This window comes from Poecilia reticulata, chromosome 23 (genome assembly GCF_904066995.2).
Source record: "Poecilia reticulata chromosome 23, P_reticulata-male-v2, whole genome shotgun sequence".
Taxonomy (NCBI): domain Eukaryota; kingdom Metazoa; phylum Chordata; class Actinopteri; order Cyprinodontiformes; family Poeciliidae; genus Poecilia; species Poecilia reticulata.
Window position 1 is genome coordinate 8,964,119 of NC_088852.1, and position 17,289 is coordinate 8,981,407.

Sequence of the window (17,289 nt, forward strand, 5' to 3'; positions counted from 1 at the left end):
GGGGCAGCTTTACCATCCCTGTGGTTTGGAGCAATCGTTTTAGACACACAGAGGAACATTTCCTCACTTTCTCTGCTTTGAAATGGGAGAATTTATTTTGATCTCATCTCAATACTCTCCCAAATTCGACTTCATAATCCGAAAGGTTTACTGTGACCCGGAAGTCAGAAGGTCACAGCGCTCTTCACTTAGCTTCACAGAAAAAAACAAAAAAACAATCACATCCTCCTTATTTTCATTTATACAGAAATCTCACTAGAAACAGAAAAAGTGAAATGCATATGATGTAAATGCCAAAACAGTCTATTAACCAGTTGGTTTCTTCTTTACTTCAGCATTTATTTATATAACACAGCACTTAAATAATCTCTTGTCAATTCAGTTTTGTTTCCCTTATTGATACTCTTAGATGGATATTGCTTTTAAAAGAACAGGCAGCCAATTTACCAGACATCAAAACAGATAGGCAGGCTTCTAAAAACACAGCGTTGTCCTTTTGGTACAGCAAACCTTCATCCAGAGAAAAAAGCTGATATTCTTGATTGAATAAGGCATACTGTCATCCTGTGATACACAAAGCCTGTTGGTAAACAGAGATTTACCATTTAGCTTCTATTTGTTTGTAGTTCCCATCACTTTGTTGCTGTCCTTCAAAGATAGGTCACGCCAGAGAACAAGACAATACTGGCTCAAAAAAAAATCTTTAAAATGATCTTTTTTGTACCTGTGTCAGCCTTAAATTACAAATAACTACATCTTACATGTGCTTAAAATTTTAATCCACCTGCTGAAATTCCATGTTTTTGTGATGAATACATACACTGGTGCTACAATAACTTAAGTGTGCACATCTTTAAACCAGTAATTTGTTAAAATATCTTTTGGTTTGATAACGACATTCCCTTCAACGTTGGTAGGAGCATTCTACATCTTTACTTAGGAATATCTATTCACTCTACCTTGTAAAATCTCTCCATATCCACCAGATTAACTGGAAAACTCTTGTTTTACAGCCTTCTTTGAGTGACTAAACTTATTTTCTGTCAGATTTAGTTCTGAGCTTTCCAAATCTTGTCTTTTTGTTCAAGTAAAGCCATCCTATTGTTGATATTGACGGATATCATCAATAGACAAAGTTGAAAAAATAATTTCTACTCCATCAGTTTTTGAGACGGACTTTTTCTGTTTATGCATATACAGTTACATTTCTTAGGTTTTCCTTTAAAAAATAATCCCATTAACCATGTCTCCATGTATTTACAAAGTTAAAGACGGGCTGGGAGAAATACAAAGAGAGCACGACTTCAGATATCAACGCATGTGGGGGGATAAACAATGAAAGACATGAGCAGTGAGCAACAGTAATCTTTGTCAGATTAAACATTTTTGCGAATAGAAATAGGAGGAATAAGACTAAGAAGTGAGCCAGAGCGGATTACCATTCAGTATGCTTAGCCAGATTAAAGACAGCTATATCCCCCCCTTTTTTTTTTCTATCAACATCCAAGGCTGGATTCTACAATGGTTCATACGCTTCAGTACGTGCCATAATCAAGTCATTTTCAAGGCTACATATTTGCATATTTTAGCTGCAGATACTACTAACATAAAAGCTTACCCTGCATTTGCTTTATGAAATTTTCTCTGAATGCCAAAGGACAGTTTTCTACAAAGTTCTGTTTTTTTTTTGTCTTTTATAATGGTTGTTTATATTTGTCTCACTTTATTACTTGAACCACATGCAGGCTAATTGATTGACTTAATTAGCTTACTGATTTCATAATTGTACTTGCGTACAATTAGTGGACACTTAACCCTTGTGCGTGCAAGGACTCAGGCAAACGTAGAGGCCTGTGGCAAATGATTGACAAGTTTTACGGGTGTGGGGTCGGTTGGACCCCATTTGTAAACACAAGGGTTAAAATCCATTTTCTCTCAGTTCACTGATGAATCTTGTGAGCAGTCACATAGTTCATAGTCTGTAAATGTAGCATCCCACTTTTGTCCTTTAGCACTGGAGTTCTGCATGTTTCAGACATTCTCCTGGTTTCAAACACTTGATTAAAATGAGATAATCCTGGCGTTTATATCGGCTGTGTTGGAGCAGTGGGTCATCTCTGGTCTAAGAGAACTTTGACTTCAGCTAAATGGTTCTCACACGAACTCATAAGAAGGAGAAAATGGTATGGACTGTTAATTTTGTGTTTTAAGATAATTGTATAAGTTAGACTAAAGGTATAGATGGTTCGGTCAAATCTGCCTTATGTTGACCATTTAATTAATCAATATCCTGTTTTTTTGTTGTTTTGTTTTTTATATCTCTGACTTAAAATCTTGGTAAAACCAGTTTACTCAGCGTTTCTTCTTTTGTCTCTGAAACAGAAATAAACAACAGCAAGTGTGATGCAATAGTCGTTATGAGGAATGCTAAATAAATACATCTTATGGCTTTGATTGCAGTGTTAAAGCTGCAGTGCCTTGAAGGTGTATTTAAATTAAATGGACTGAGAAAACAACACAAGAAAGCATGGGAAACACAGAGAAGTGTGTTTTCAATAAAGTAGTGAAACCAAATTAACTTGTGCGATATTTCGCTTTCTTTTCTCTTTTTTTTTAAAGACCGCCAGGGCTATTGTTTCATATGTCAACTAATAAATTCACAAAATACAAATGTCTAATCTCAGGTTATTCCTTGTGTTCCTCTTTCTCTTCACCTTTGACTGCTTTCTCTTAACGTCTCCTTCCTGGCGGCTGTTGAACACCAACGTCTCTCTCGGCTCGCTATCGCTGACAAACACACCTTTACACAAACACGCACTGTCACATAATCACTTCCAGTATATTGACTTCTGCCTGATCAGTTTATCTCTCACTGCTCACCTCTCTCCCAGCAAGCTCACCTCAGAGAGACGATGTGCTTGTGAGGTATTTGTGTGTCAGCTGTGAGAATCAGAGCACAGTGTGATGCTGTCCCCCCTTTGTCCGTGGGTCTCCATTTAGTCGCATGTGTGTTTTCGCTCGCTTAGATTAAGTTCTCCTGCAATTATGTTGTGTTGGAAAACATAGCTGTTCAAGATTTATTGATCTGTCTTTATTAAAAAGACAATCAAGAGCAACGGAGGTTCAAAGGATAGAAGGAGAAAGAATGCGATGGAGTGCGATCAATACTTGAGGAACAGACAGAACAAAATAGGAGCAACAAATCCAGAATAAAGACATTAATAAACTACTGGGAGAAATAAAGCCATGGATACCTGAGAAAATATGTCTTAATATCCAAACATGAAGGAAGCAGGATATTATGTGCTTGTAAAACGAAGAAAATTGGTATAATAAATATTAATTTTAACTATTTTACTGCATACAAATGTAGGGAGTACCACTGAGAAATTATCCAATAAAAATTGGATGATTTTCAGCCGTGAAGCTCAAACATTTGCCCTTTTTCCAAGCAGTGAACGCACCAAGCACAAACTGGACTGATGAGTTTCTACTGGTTTTCTGATGGTTTATTATCGGTGTTGATATCCAACCCTTTTGAGGTTCAAATGCCTCTCTTCCATCACCTTATCTTTAGCTCTTTCCAGGGGGTTCTCTGTGAGATTGAAGTTCAAATTTTAATATAATCCAGTCAAGAAAAAAAAAGACATCCTCAAACAGTCTTTTAAAAGACTTGTCAATTTGGAAATCTGCTACAAATTTCTGGTAACCGCATCTTTACAAGCTCAAGCATAAAAACTTTTTTTTTTAAGTAAAAAAGTAGTACCAAAAACATAATGGAAAATATAAAAAGGAAAAACAACATATTTATATAAATATCTCCAAGGATTAAGTATAGACTAAAATGAAATTATACACATTACCAATATGTGTTGTGATTTGATGGCCGTCATGTGTGTCTGTCACAAGAATGCAGAAAAAGCAGCTCAACAAACAAGGGAACATGTATTTGAGAGAAAACCAGTTATATTAAAACCAGTGAATAAATCTGAGACTAGGCCAAACCAGAAGAAACATTTCTATTGAAGAAACAAAAAACAAGCCCTGTAGCCGAAAAGAACAAAACTCAGAATGACAAAGACTTGAGTTAGTATTGTACCTTCTCTTCTTGCAACAAACAAAACAAAAACCCAGAGCAATGATAATAACAGTTTTATAGCCACTGTGGTCTGAAGGTTCTGAGGTTTTCTTGTACTGAAGTTGACTAGTAAGTGCTAAATAACAGTACAACAGCTTCCCTGGAAGTGTTTTGACTTTGTGTTTATTTGGGTAAACTTTTACGGGACTGTAAGCCATTTTTTAACGACTACTAACTCAACCCGGGGTAAACGTCATACACCCATTGGCAAAAGCTAAACAGCCTTCCAAACTCCCCACCCAGCATCTGCATAGCGTTACCTTATTTGACTTCCAGCATTTAACCTAGCAGGAGAAAAGTGTCCGATGAATATTGTCGGTATTTTTCATACTATAGCTGAGTTAAACGTGTGGAGGCTACTTCCTCGATTTCAATTCTTCAAAGTGTTTCGTCAGACTTTGCTTCCTTTTTATCAGCGCACCGATTGTGCAGACTGTCAGCATTCACTGTAGCTGAACCAGAAGTGAACCTAACTGAGCCGAACTTCAGTGAGAGCTGATCTGCGCGCTGTAATGAGCTGCGATACAAGCTAAAGTCAGTGGAGCTCTTATCTGCTTAATGATAAAGACCACAGACAGATGCTATCGCCGCGGCTCTAAGCACTCTGCCTCAAAACGTCATTTTCACCATCAGTATGCCACCGATTGTTCAGCCTAATATTTGTCACCAGTAACAATGCAGTTCCTCTGCAAATTGCGGCATTAATGGAACAAAGAGCTTTAAAAGCCTTACGTGGCCCTGCCTCTTCAATTGGCTCAACCGGATAGCGTTACAAAGAGGAGGACCAGTCACTCTAAATAAGTCTCCTGCATCATCTCCTCTGTGTGCCCTTCGTTGCTCACATTCGTCTGTCTGCTCCGTTCAAACTCCGTCCCTCCATCTGCCTTTCTGCCCCTGCGTTCACTCCGACGTGACTGTCTGGGTGGACAGTGAAGACGTAATTATCATTCAATTAACTGACGATGACACCTAATCACATGCTAATTAACATGAGAGGCACACCTGCAAATGCGTGTTGGTGTATTTTACAGCTGCTCCGATAATGAGAAGAAAGGGTTTTGAGAAATGGGGGTCGGGGGAGCTTCACTGGTGGTCTTCTTTTCCAGTACAGTGCAGTCGTTTGCCAGCCCAACTAAATTATCGTTTCCTTTAAAAGATGACCTCCTTTTTGCACTGTACCACTTTTTCTATGGCTTCCACTACGTTCACTTGAAAATAATTCGTCCTCCCTGCTTCCTGTACATCTCTTCATAGGGTGCCGTCCTACTTGTTCATCCTGCTTACCCTAACCTGGCTTCACCCTTTCGTCACCCTCTTTTTTTTTCTCCCCCAATCCATACAGCTGTCGCTCCCTCCATTGACCCTCTAGCAGCAAACCAGTTCATTTTCAGTACTCCCACCCTTTTCCATCAATCTACCCCTCCTTGTTTCTCAGTGTTCAGCTTTGCTGCTTTCTCTCTTTTTCTCATCAGTTCCCTATCGGTTGTTTTTTTGGGGGGGGGTTTCAAATTTCTGGAAATTATTCTCTCCATACTTTCTATCAGCCGTTTGTAGAGTTGAAAACACCAAGCTTGGTCCTCAGTATTCTGAATCACCAGACTGAGTCCTTACTCAGTCACCCTAAAAAAAAAATAGAAACCAGTGGGTTTATGGTAGGTTTTCGACATAATGTTTAAGATAAAGTTGGACTCGGGCTTACAGTCAGTGGTACAGTGCACATACCTATAGTGAACTTATTTATACTTCTTAAACAGTTGTGTGCAATACTTTATCAATCAAATCAAAGTATGTTCATGTTGCCCTATGAAGGCATTCACGATCTTGATGTGACACACAATGAAAACAAGTCTGACACCTGTGCCCGGGTAGAAAATCTGAAAATCCTAAATTTAACACTGCTCAGTATTTTTTGAGCATGGACTCTCTCCACATACTGATGTAAATGTTTCTAAAAAAAAACAAGGAAATATGCACATGATATATGCACTCATACTCCACATTCAACCTCACATCATTCATAGTATGGGAACATTTTTAGTTTATTGCTGCAGTCCTCAAACTGTCAGTGCTGGATTTGAAGCACCGAGTCTGTGAATTGCATGTTTTTGATAAACAGGGTCTAAAAAACAAAACTTTATGGATTTAAAAGGCTTCTTAAGACGGTGTTCTAGGGGGAAAAGATCGTTACTAGGGTGACATAATTTTCATTCCTGAATTCTGTTAGAAAAGCTACAGGAGTCTTGGGAAAAGACAGGAATGAACAATAATGCCCTCTTTTATATTAAACCAACCCTATTCAAGTATTGGCACCCTTGTTAAAGATCTTTATGTGTTTCTTGTTTAGCATAGTGGAGTAAAAATATGCTGTTTCAATTTCACACAACTGCCAGAAAAAGTTTACTTCTGTATCCATAATTCATATTAGGTAAATGCAACATTTTCAAGCTTTAACCTTGTCCATTTTCTGGAGGCAACAGAGGTCAATTTCATTCTTTTTCCTCTTAAAAATGAACAATAACATCGCAGGACATGCTTTCCAATAAAGTTATTAATATATGCAAATGTTCATTAAAACCCCTCTCAGTCATATTTGCTTTTCATAGCAGCGCCCACGGAAACCGTGACTTGCCATTTACCCTTGTTCAAGTGAAAAACATTATACGTGTCAAAGAAATTCCCCAGAAAGCCAAGTTCAAGCTAAAGATAAGACTCAGTAGGCTGTTTAATATTTAAGTAGTGAAAGTCAAAAAAGTCTCTCAGTGGGAAACCTCAGATGTCTGAGGAAGACCCAGAAAAGCCTTTATTTTTCATGACTTAGTAAAGTGAGAAGACTTATTTTTATTAATGAGATATTTAAGGCAAAGCAACAATATTTATTTATATATCTTTAAAATATATTTAATGCATAAAATTATAGCATTTTTAGGCTATATTATGACTTTGAGCATCATTTTTTTTTCCAAGTAGGATGATAGTTATCAGTCAACAGAAGCTAAACTGAATCAAAATGACTAGTTCAAATTATTTTTTAAACATATAATATAAGCACATATAAGCAATGGCTCGTAAATTTGACTCCTTCCATTGGTCCTACATGCTATTTCCAGGAATACACCTCTATCTGTCAGAAACAACCAATCAGCACCAGGAGGAATGTCTTAGCAGTGTCAATCACTCTCGTATACTCGCCACTCACACCCTTCCTCTGCACAGCATGCAATCTTGTTCAAGCTGAAGATTGCTGGTGTGCTGCAGCTGTGCTAATGGTAGAGAAACAACCTGGAGTTACAGAAAAACTAACAATTTATCGAATTCCCACTTGTTCAACGTTTCAGTCGGTTCACAGTTTTCTCAGAACTCCCTACTGCAGCTTTATTGGCCATGAGTGCTCCTAAAATCCTGTGGAAGGGTGGTCAGTGCCTGATGATTTCACAACAAAACTCAACTCAAGAAGAAACCAAACCACAATCAGACAGAAGACCGATCACCGTGTTTTACGATTTGATTGAATTCTTTTCCCCCCCATCCAAGCTTTTTGTTTTGTTTTTCTTTCATACACCTGTTGGAGACAAAAACTCAACTGATTTGTCGAGATTGCTTCTTGTACTGTTGTCAATTCAGTTCCAAACTGCAATCGAGAACCCAATTAGGAGGCCCAGGCCCAGGAGAGAGACAGCCGGTCAGTCTGAGGATAACCTTTCTGGCCAAAAAATAGCTCAGTGGTGGAGATATTTTCTGTCACCGTGGGGCAAGATGGGTGTGGAAACTCCACCTGCTGCTCTCTCTCCCAGAGAGAGAGAGGCGACTTAACAGGTTGGTTTTAGCCCAAAATAAAAAGTCACGCTACCAGTTCACTGTGGTGACCAAACCGATGGATTCATTTTTCTTTTTTTTTTCTCTTCCAACCTTTTTTTATCAACCTAAGTCAGGTAAAAGGAGGCCAAATTTTGTGTGAAACATTAGTGATTACTTTTTAAAGAGAGGCACAGATTAGAGTTTCGATCATGTTAGACTTTTGATCAGCTGATGATTCTGTGAATATTCATTTGGGTTTCTATAAGTAGCAGATACATTAGTTGCTTTATTTTGGCTAAGCTTTTCTGACTGTCACCCTTAAAGCAAGTCAGCGGCAAGTCAGCGGTGTTCTCATGGCAGTTAAGGGGTTAAGCTAAAATTGTGAATACTAACAGCTTAGTTTTTGATTCTATGTGTAATAATTCATAGTCAATTTCCAATTAAATGCTAACATCCTTATTCTGGAAAAAAAAAGGTAAGATATGGATCTGATTACTTTCTGTAAAGTTTGACAGACATGAGGTTAATTGACATAATTTGAGACAGATAAAAGTTTCTATGCTTAAGTAAAATGAGCATCTTCCTATGAGTCCCCTGCAGATTAAAACATTCCTACTTCTGCTGTTCTAAATTTCATTCCTGGATTGCATGGGAAAACGTGTCGGTCTCGCGCGTGACGTTTAAAACAAATACAACAAGCAAAACTCCGAAACTCAGTCAATTGCAGCCTGACGGATGTACATATGTGATAATGTCAGAGATGATGTCTGCTCTTCTTTGAAAACCTTATTGTAATAACTGACAAAAAGAAATTGGTAAATTGGGTTAATCTTCCTTGATTTACGACAATATAAGTGCAATGCCGATAAGATCCCCGCAAGAGGTGAAAGATGTAAAAGGAACAGACTGAACAGAAAACGAGGAAGTGGTAGTTAGCACGGGGAAGAGGAAACAAGAGGAAAGGACCAGGATACATCTAGACTTCACATATACACATAGTCATGCACGCAGAGCAGGCAGCAGATATTAATAACTGCTTATTAATATTCATCTGCAGTGGAGGGGATGTGAGGCTAGAGTAACCCAGATAGAGATGTCTGCCTGCCAGAGTCTCTCTATACGTTGCTACTTTTCACATCTAATGCTCATGGCTCTCTTGTTAATGTACACATTAAACATTCAGCAGACACTTTTATCCAGTTTGCTTTGACTGATAAAATTCAAATGGCACCTTCTCTCCTTTCTGCCTTGAGCAGAATTTGACACTCCAAATTGATGTGTGGGCTCAGATTTTTTATTTATTTATTTTTCTGATGTAAATATATTTAGATGGGCTGGCATGCTGTGATGACTTCAAAGCTCCATTTGTTTTTCTTTAATTTGGCTGCAACTTATCGTTTTCTCTCTCTTCTGCTGGGCGTCCATGTCCGACTGTTATTTACGGTGCCGATCGGATGTTTTACATGGCTGCGACTGAATTGTCGTGGGGTTTTATTGATACCTTTGAACTGCTTGCTCCTCTTTTGGGGGAGGCGTAGTTACAAACAACAGATGAGACAAAGATTGAGCTCTGGACAGAATCACCAGATGTGTTTGCAGGAGTTTCTCGGCCTGCTTCATTCGATCCACAATCAAGAGGAACGCAAATGTCTTGTCCACATTCAGCACGCGGCGTATTTCATCTAATGATGTTCATTATGTGTGAAGCACTTTGTGTCTGTGTTTATTTTTAAGTGTGCAGCATAAACCTCTTTACAATAATCAACATTAAAGCCAGCAAGCAAATGCAAGAATATGGGGGGGAATAACACAAAGTTGACTTTCTCATATTTTAATCATTCCGGTAGTCTGGCTCTGAAAATGATCCACAGATTTCAGCGACTGATGGATGCATACATCGGTTCCTAACACTGCCTGTTTGGCAGCCAACCAAATTATCCTTTGCCCGCTCAGTTGCTTAGTTCATTCGTCTTGTAAATACACACACACACACACACATGCACACACATGCATGCATTCACTCCAATGGTAATGGCTGCTTAGGAAAGGCCTTCGACTTCTTGCAGCCACTTACATTCTTTGGTTGAAATACTCTGACAACAGGACACTCTTTTAGTAGAGTTGTGCACATTGTATTTTAAAAGTTCATTAAGCATCATCGAGTCTGCTAGAAGAAGAAACTGAGTTTGAATGAAATGAAAAATGCATGGCTAGTTTTTAATTTGTTTCTTTAGTCTTTTACTTTTCTTTTTATGAGCACATTGTTTGGTCCAGTTTCTGTTTTTTACACTGCTACGTGACGTGACTGTTTGAATTTTAATTAGTCCTCCTTTGCAGTATATTAAACAACTTGTACTGTGAACATAGTTTTACCAGTCATTAACATTCTCAGTTACTCACTCATACATTGATTTAGTTCTCTGTTGCTTTTCCATTAAGCTGCTAATCAATGTATGGCTCATCCTCATATCACTGATGTTTATCTTAGTCCTTGTCTGTTCCGGGTTTTACTGATGTTGTCTAAGCACCTCATAACAGTTATGAAGTTGTGCTCTGTCATCTATGTCCAAATTACATTTTACTTTGATTTTCTTTTTAAATTTCTTTCTGTGCCCATGTGAAAGTTTCTTACAGACTAAACAAGTGCTTAAAATGTGTTCTTTAGGGCAGGATAAGTAGGTAAATCTGGATCTTTTGGAGCATGTACTTCTGCATCAAAATAGTATAAATAAAGGATGAAAAACAGCAAAAGACAAGTCATTAAGACAATGCGTTCTACATGAAAGTTATAGCACGCACAACGAGTTTTGATATGAAGATCAAAACTCATCTGCTTAGTTACATAACATGTTCTCTTGTCTTTCCTATTTTGCAAGATGAATGTTCCAGTGTTTCATATTATTTTTGTAACCAAGAGAAACATTGTTCCCACACACTCTGATTACTTTAAAATAAATCAAACACAAATTTCAGTGTACTTTTGAGTTAAACTACTACTTCTCTTTCAATATTGAAAATTTATTTGAATTTACTCAAACTAATGGTTGGATTTTTCAGTCTGAAGTTATACAGATGTAACCAAAGCTGAATTGAAATTGAAACCTTTTCCCACATTTTTCTTTGTACTTGACAGTGGAAGATTTGAAGGAACAATGTGTTTTCTTAAAGCTATCCAAGAGCAAAACTAAAAGTCTTGCATAGAACAGATCGTTTGAAAGTAACATGTTCTATAAATAACCATCTAAAATACATCCGTAGCAGTTTATGGACATGACATGTTTTCATACAACACAGTGAACATTCCCGCCATTTCCGAGACTTATGTACCATATGTACAATCTATCCCTGATCGTACCCCTATTTCCAAACCTGTCAAATGGTCAACTTGCAATTTTCTTTGTGTCAAACAAAACAAGAAAAATGCACTGTCTTTTATATCAGCACAAACATCCAACCTCCACTTTCAGCGATTCCCCCGCCCCCTCCTTTTCTGGCTTCACGTCTTTGCCAAGCCTGCCGGCAGGACTCACTGCTCTCACTCTTTCAAGAGGCATGCAGCTGCAAAGAAAAGTGTGCTTCAACCAGATGCTTCAGATTTAACAAGATGTTTAAGGGAAGCCAAAACTACGGAAATTTGAAAAAAAAAAAATACAAATAAAAATTGACGTGTTAATTTTGGAGACGAGGAAAATCACTGTAGTCAGCGATTGACTATCAGTCTCCCTTTTCCGTGAGAAAGGCAGGCCTGTATTTACTCCAGCAGCTAGAATACTCTGACTTATGTATGCAGGAAGGAGTGTCTTTAGCTGCTTCAACGTTAAACAGAGAACTGTCGGAAATGTGGGTAACGTGAACACAAACATCATCCATACAAACAAATCTTGCATATGCCTTTTGAATTAGTTCTCAGTTTTTGGCTATCCAAGTGTAAACAATACAAAAGAAACAATAATTTCAAGTTAATACTATTGATGTCTACTCAGTAGTCGATCTGGCTCCATGCTTGTGAAACACATCACAAGCATGTTACTCCCGGACAAGCTGGGAGTAATTTGGTTTCACTATCAACGGTCTTTTTTGACAACATACCTGCAACACATTTATAACATGATTGTTCTTGAAGCCGTAAGCTAGACTCAGCTACTTTCAGCACCTTTGTCATTGAGTCCTATAGATCAGAGTGGTTTAGGTTTTTGAGTCGGTCTGCTCTTAAAGCAGGCTTGTATGCATCAAACTGCAACGCACTGCAGGTTCTGCCACCTTTCTGTCAGAACTGGCATAAACGTCTTTAGTAATTTAAGCTACAGTAGCTCTTTGGTTGGAACAGACCGCATGGGTCAGCCTTTCTCCCCCCCACATGCACCAATAAGCCACTCCACTTCATTTTTGTCTGTGGTCGTTTTTGAGAATTTTGTAATAAGAAATATCGAATAAAATAAAAAGCCAATTGATTGCACATCCCTTTAACAGACAAAGTAAAACATAAATTACCTTAAAAGCTGCAGTTCAAGAGTCGTTTTAAACAAATACCTGGAACTTTATTTGGCAGAACCAGCTTTCATAATATCGGAACAGTTCACATCTTTGAAGGCCTTGTCAATCCGGGCAATAACGCCATTTCACAAGAGATCTGATCATCTGATCAGGTCACACATGGTGATTTCTTACAGTTTGACGCCATTTAGACTGTCACGGGTTAAAGACCGCGAATTCGGGCAGCCCTTTGAAGAAAATCTCCGGAAAATAAATATTACCAAAAAGTTCTTGTGCTACACTCTGGCGGATGTTTCACGCTCCAGTTTGAATAGCAATAATTTGGCATGCTTTTGCTCGTGTATGAATTGACAAAAAAATAAATAAATAAATGTCCACAGTCCTGGCTGTTTTGTGACAAATTCAGAGATATTCTGCAAATCAAAGGGGTTGATAATTGGCTATTGCGAAGAAAATGCCATAAAAACCTTCTTTATTACTTATCAGCTGCAAATACGAATGGCCGTGACCTATAAAAGACATTACCGTAAAAATTCCATTAATTAAGCCATCTTTCTCGTGCTACAAGGCCGTCAAGGTGAGGATATTTTACTGTGGAGTCAATAAGTGCCCTCGCAAGCTTTACACTTTACAATGGTGTTTCTGTGGATCCAAATGGGGAAGCTGTAGTCTGAGGTGGAGCAACACACCGGGGTGAGTCATCGAGCAAAGCCTAGTCGTAGTAACGTCTTTGCGGATGAGTGTAGCCTTGCTCAGAACCTTAAAAACAAGAAAAAGGGGGGGGGGGAATCTGTGTGCATGCCTGTAATTAACCAACGTGCCTACAAAGCTATAAAGCTCTAATGAATGTGTGTTCATAGTTTAGCTTGGAGAGTCTGGCTTGGCATGGTCTCGGAGGGAGTGTTAAGTTTATGACTCAGGCTCTGCCCATCCTGCACAGGAGAAGTGAGGCCCTGGGAATAGCTGTAGCAGCACACCATGTTCCTAATCAAAGCGGTTATAGCTAAAATGAAATGGATCAAATGGCTTCAAGTTACTGAATGTGACAATATATTTCTTTTCATTAGGGTATTTAGAGTTATGGAAAAGGCCGTTAACTTCAGAGGCAATGGTTAGTGTAAGACTTTACACAGTCTATACAGAATCTCGGGTAAAAAGATCACAGTGTTGCGGTAATTGTAGAAACATTTAAGCAAATCATGATCTAATTGGTTTCATTTAAATTTGAGAAGCAGCAAATTACGTTTCTAGAAAGCTTAGCTTTTGTTACTGTAATAATAATGTTATCGATCTCATTTATTTTGTAGTTTATTGACGAGCAAGTATAAATAACAACCTTCTCGGTGCTTATTGCTCTGAATACGAGACGTTTTTGTTGTTCTGCTCAATTCAGCGCGACACTGGGAGTACGACAAGCTGGTGTTACTGGGTTCATTAATTAGTCTGCCTGCTCAGGTAAACCCAGCAGTTGTCAGTTTAACAACTCATAGCTTTCTAGCTGTAGTTTTAAATAGAAAATACAACTCAAACACCTCTGAGTGTTTGATATTAAATGCATAATAACTTTAAATGCCCCCTTTGAATACCTAGAACTGCCTATATGCCAAATATACCTTCATACGCAATAATATACAGAGTTCAAAACCTTTTGGCACTACTGCAAAAGCTAACATCCACAGTTCTCTTTGTCTCTGGCTTTGGGTTGCAGCCAATCAGTGCCAAGAACAATAATTGCTGCTCCTGGATTAGCTGGCTTTGCAAACACCAGCCAATACCCTGTGTGCCGAGGTATTTCAGCTTCCCGAACTACATTCTCTTTCCAATATGCTTTCCAAAAATTTGAGGAAATAAGCAAATTTCCTGCAAATAATTCTTCTGTATGATCCAGTCTGCTGTGACACCAACCGGCCAAATGCCAATATTTTCTCCTCTTGTTGCAGGGATTTACTTTGTTGTTTACCTGCTTTTCTTCTACATCTCATGATATTAAAAACTCAGAGAAAGTTGGAGCAAAAAAAAAACCCTGTATGAATAATGTATGTATGTAGTCACAAGCCTGAAAATGAGAAGGTTGACGGAACTATAATATTGACATTTGTATGGGATGCCTGAGCTGCCATAATTGTGTGGCCATTTATTTTCCCACACGCACATATGGAGAACACAAATTTGCTGTTTATATGTAATAAATATTTTTGTCAGATAATGTTTACATGCAGTGTTTACTAGATTCTCATAATCCTCACATCTAACTTGACAGACAAATTGTATTTAATTCCATCTGCTTGCACAGACTGGTCACAGAGAAATAAATTTGAGTTTAAAAAAAACCATGTCGCCTGAAAACTAGAAAGGCAGCATCAAACATTTCAGCATTTGAACTTACACAAATAATAAAGAATCAAAGCGAATAATAATAAAAAAAAGATTAATGTTAGCTTAACTATGTTTTCTGTGCTTGCTAATCACAGCCTGTAGAGAGACGTTTCTGAACTAAGTACAAAGTTAGTGCATGAAGCCAGCAGACAGCAATAGATCTGATTTTATTCATATAATTAAACAATTTTCATTAATTATGGGGACAAAAAAGTCCTGAAGAGCATCCAGTGTGGAATTTAAATAATTTAAGCAATATTTTCAAGACTTTTTGTTACACTGTAATTCATTGATATTTGCTCCATTCCAGTTTTGGGACAGCCAACTCTAATAGTAATATTATACACACTCAACATACTTCTTAAAATGAACATTGCCACACCTACTGTCTGATTAGCTCTTTTTGTTTCAAGATAGCTTTGCCAACTTGGACTGATCAACTTGATTGCTAAAAAAAATGTGTTAGTGTGAGGCAGCTGCTTATCGTCTGTTTGAGACATCCAAGACGAGCCATTAGCTGTTTATCCTGCAAATTCTCCAAACCGTAGAGTGGAGGCAGGGAAAGAGAAGTTGTTTAAATCTTTAAAAATCAGTCTATTCGTGTTTACCTGCCAAGACAGTCTGACAAAAGCCAGCGAAAGAAGGTGGTCTGATGAAATGAGAGCAATAGGGAACTCCAGATCCCACGTCTGGGAAAAACTACGCATGCCCTGAACACACCTTCTGTTCCACATGGTGGAGAAACCATCATGCTCTGGGGTTTCTTGTATTTAGCAGCAACATGAGAGCTGGTCAGAGCGTTCTTTTTCTTTCCACTTTGCGATTTTGCTGCTTTGTAGTTGACGAAGCAAAAATTCCCAATTTAATACACGGCACCTTGTAGAGCTAATATGACAAAATACAACGCATTTTAGGGGGTGTCAATACTTTTGAAAGGCACTTTAAAAAATGGATTTGATTTCACATCAAAAGAACAATTTAATAAACAAATCTAAGCTGATTGCAAATTGTATGAGACAAATACCAAGCAGCCAGTGAGTTTTAGTTTTTTTTTTATTATTATTATTATTATTTTAGTACAGATTTATAATTTTGGATCACAGTAGAGGCTGGGCTTATAGCACAGCCTCTCCGTGCTCTATAATACCCCGAGTCTACTGGGATATGTGGGGCCAGAGCTGCAATAGAAGAAATCAAACGGCCCTTTGATGAGAGTTTGGCTACCAAGTGAAAAATGGCACAGTGTGTGTATGAGACAGTTTATGGATATAAATACACCACAAAGCTGAAGTGAAGCACAAAAGACTTCACTTCTGTTTGTGACGGGACACAAAAAGCATGTGTGCCACCCACTTCTCGCTCTGTCAATAGTAAAAAAAACTGACAAAATTCATAGATTAAACAGGGATTAGGAACGGGGGAGAGGAGTGGAGGAAGGAGAGCAGAGGAAGACATATGTTGAGTGGGTGGACAAGCAGGGAAGGCTGGGGAGGGGGGTAAAGTAAAAAAAAATCACAAACACAAGTGAGTCTCTTCACCATCTGCAGGAGTCACTACCTTTGCCAGTCGTTCTCTTTAGCCATAAATTAGATTTTTTTCCTCACCCTCTTTTACCCTTCTATTCTCCCTATTCTTCCTTTTGTAATTCTTTTGTAAAAAAAAACTTTAGTGCACTAATCCATATGTGTTTGCTTTTGTGTGCATGTGTGTGTGTGTGTGTGTTTCTCCTTTGTGTGCAGGGACCTCTCACGGCTACCATGAGCTAATGAGCTCCATTTAAATCCAGCCCCTCTGATCCTTTCCTCTCGCCCAGTTTCTCTGCCCCAAGGGCCGTTCCCTGCTCTGCCCTGGAAACTCCACTTCGGTAGCGGCCATTTTGGCTCATTAGAAACAAGCTGCTGAACCAACATGCATGTCTCTCTGAATCAGTATCAGGCTAATGGATCACTGCTGTACTGGTGTGCATACGAAACGCGCGTTTGGATATGTGATCAGGCGTGTGACTAAATATTTGCGCGCGGTGGATATGTGTGTGTCTGAGGATACACGACTTTGTGTGTTTTAGTGTGTACTTGTTGTGAGTATGTGCTTTTCTGTGAGGCATCACTAGCTTATGGATGAGTCATCCTGAAGCGCTCCAGTAACATCATCTCTCTCCTTTCACTGCACTTCCAACTTTCCCGATTTCTTGTTCTTTTTCACTCTTTCCCTTCTTTTTTTATGTCACTTTTTTTTTTCTCGGTCTTCACACAGTTTTAGCTGTGATGCCAGACTGACCACTCCCTCTGTGTGTGCAGCTTGTTTGGTAGAGATCATGCAGCATGGGTTTGTGTTTGTGTGTGTGCGTGTGTGTGTATTCAAAATTCACATGGTAACAACCTTCTCTCAAGGATATGTTTTCATATTTTCACCTCATGCAACACGTAAACAAACACAGCTTTTATGAATATGGGCTGAAGGAAAAGAGCTGTTCTTATTTTTGTCCT

The 17,289-nt window shown here is 38.5% G+C and overlaps 1 protein-coding gene and 1 long non-coding RNA gene across 32 annotated transcripts in view; one reads left to right on the forward strand and one right to left on the reverse strand.

Annotated features, from left to right (window-relative positions):
- LOC103459269 (uncharacterized) overlaps positions 1–17,289 on the forward strand; it is a 175,269-nt gene that overhangs the window by 125,667 nt on the left and 32,313 nt on the right. The gene's annotated exons all lie outside the window — the stretch shown is intronic.
- The window catches only part of cacna1c (calcium channel, voltage-dependent, L type, alpha 1C subunit), a 177,471-nt gene that overhangs the window by 124,318 nt on the left and 35,864 nt on the right, over positions 1–17,289 (reverse strand). The gene's annotated exons all lie outside the window — the stretch shown is intronic.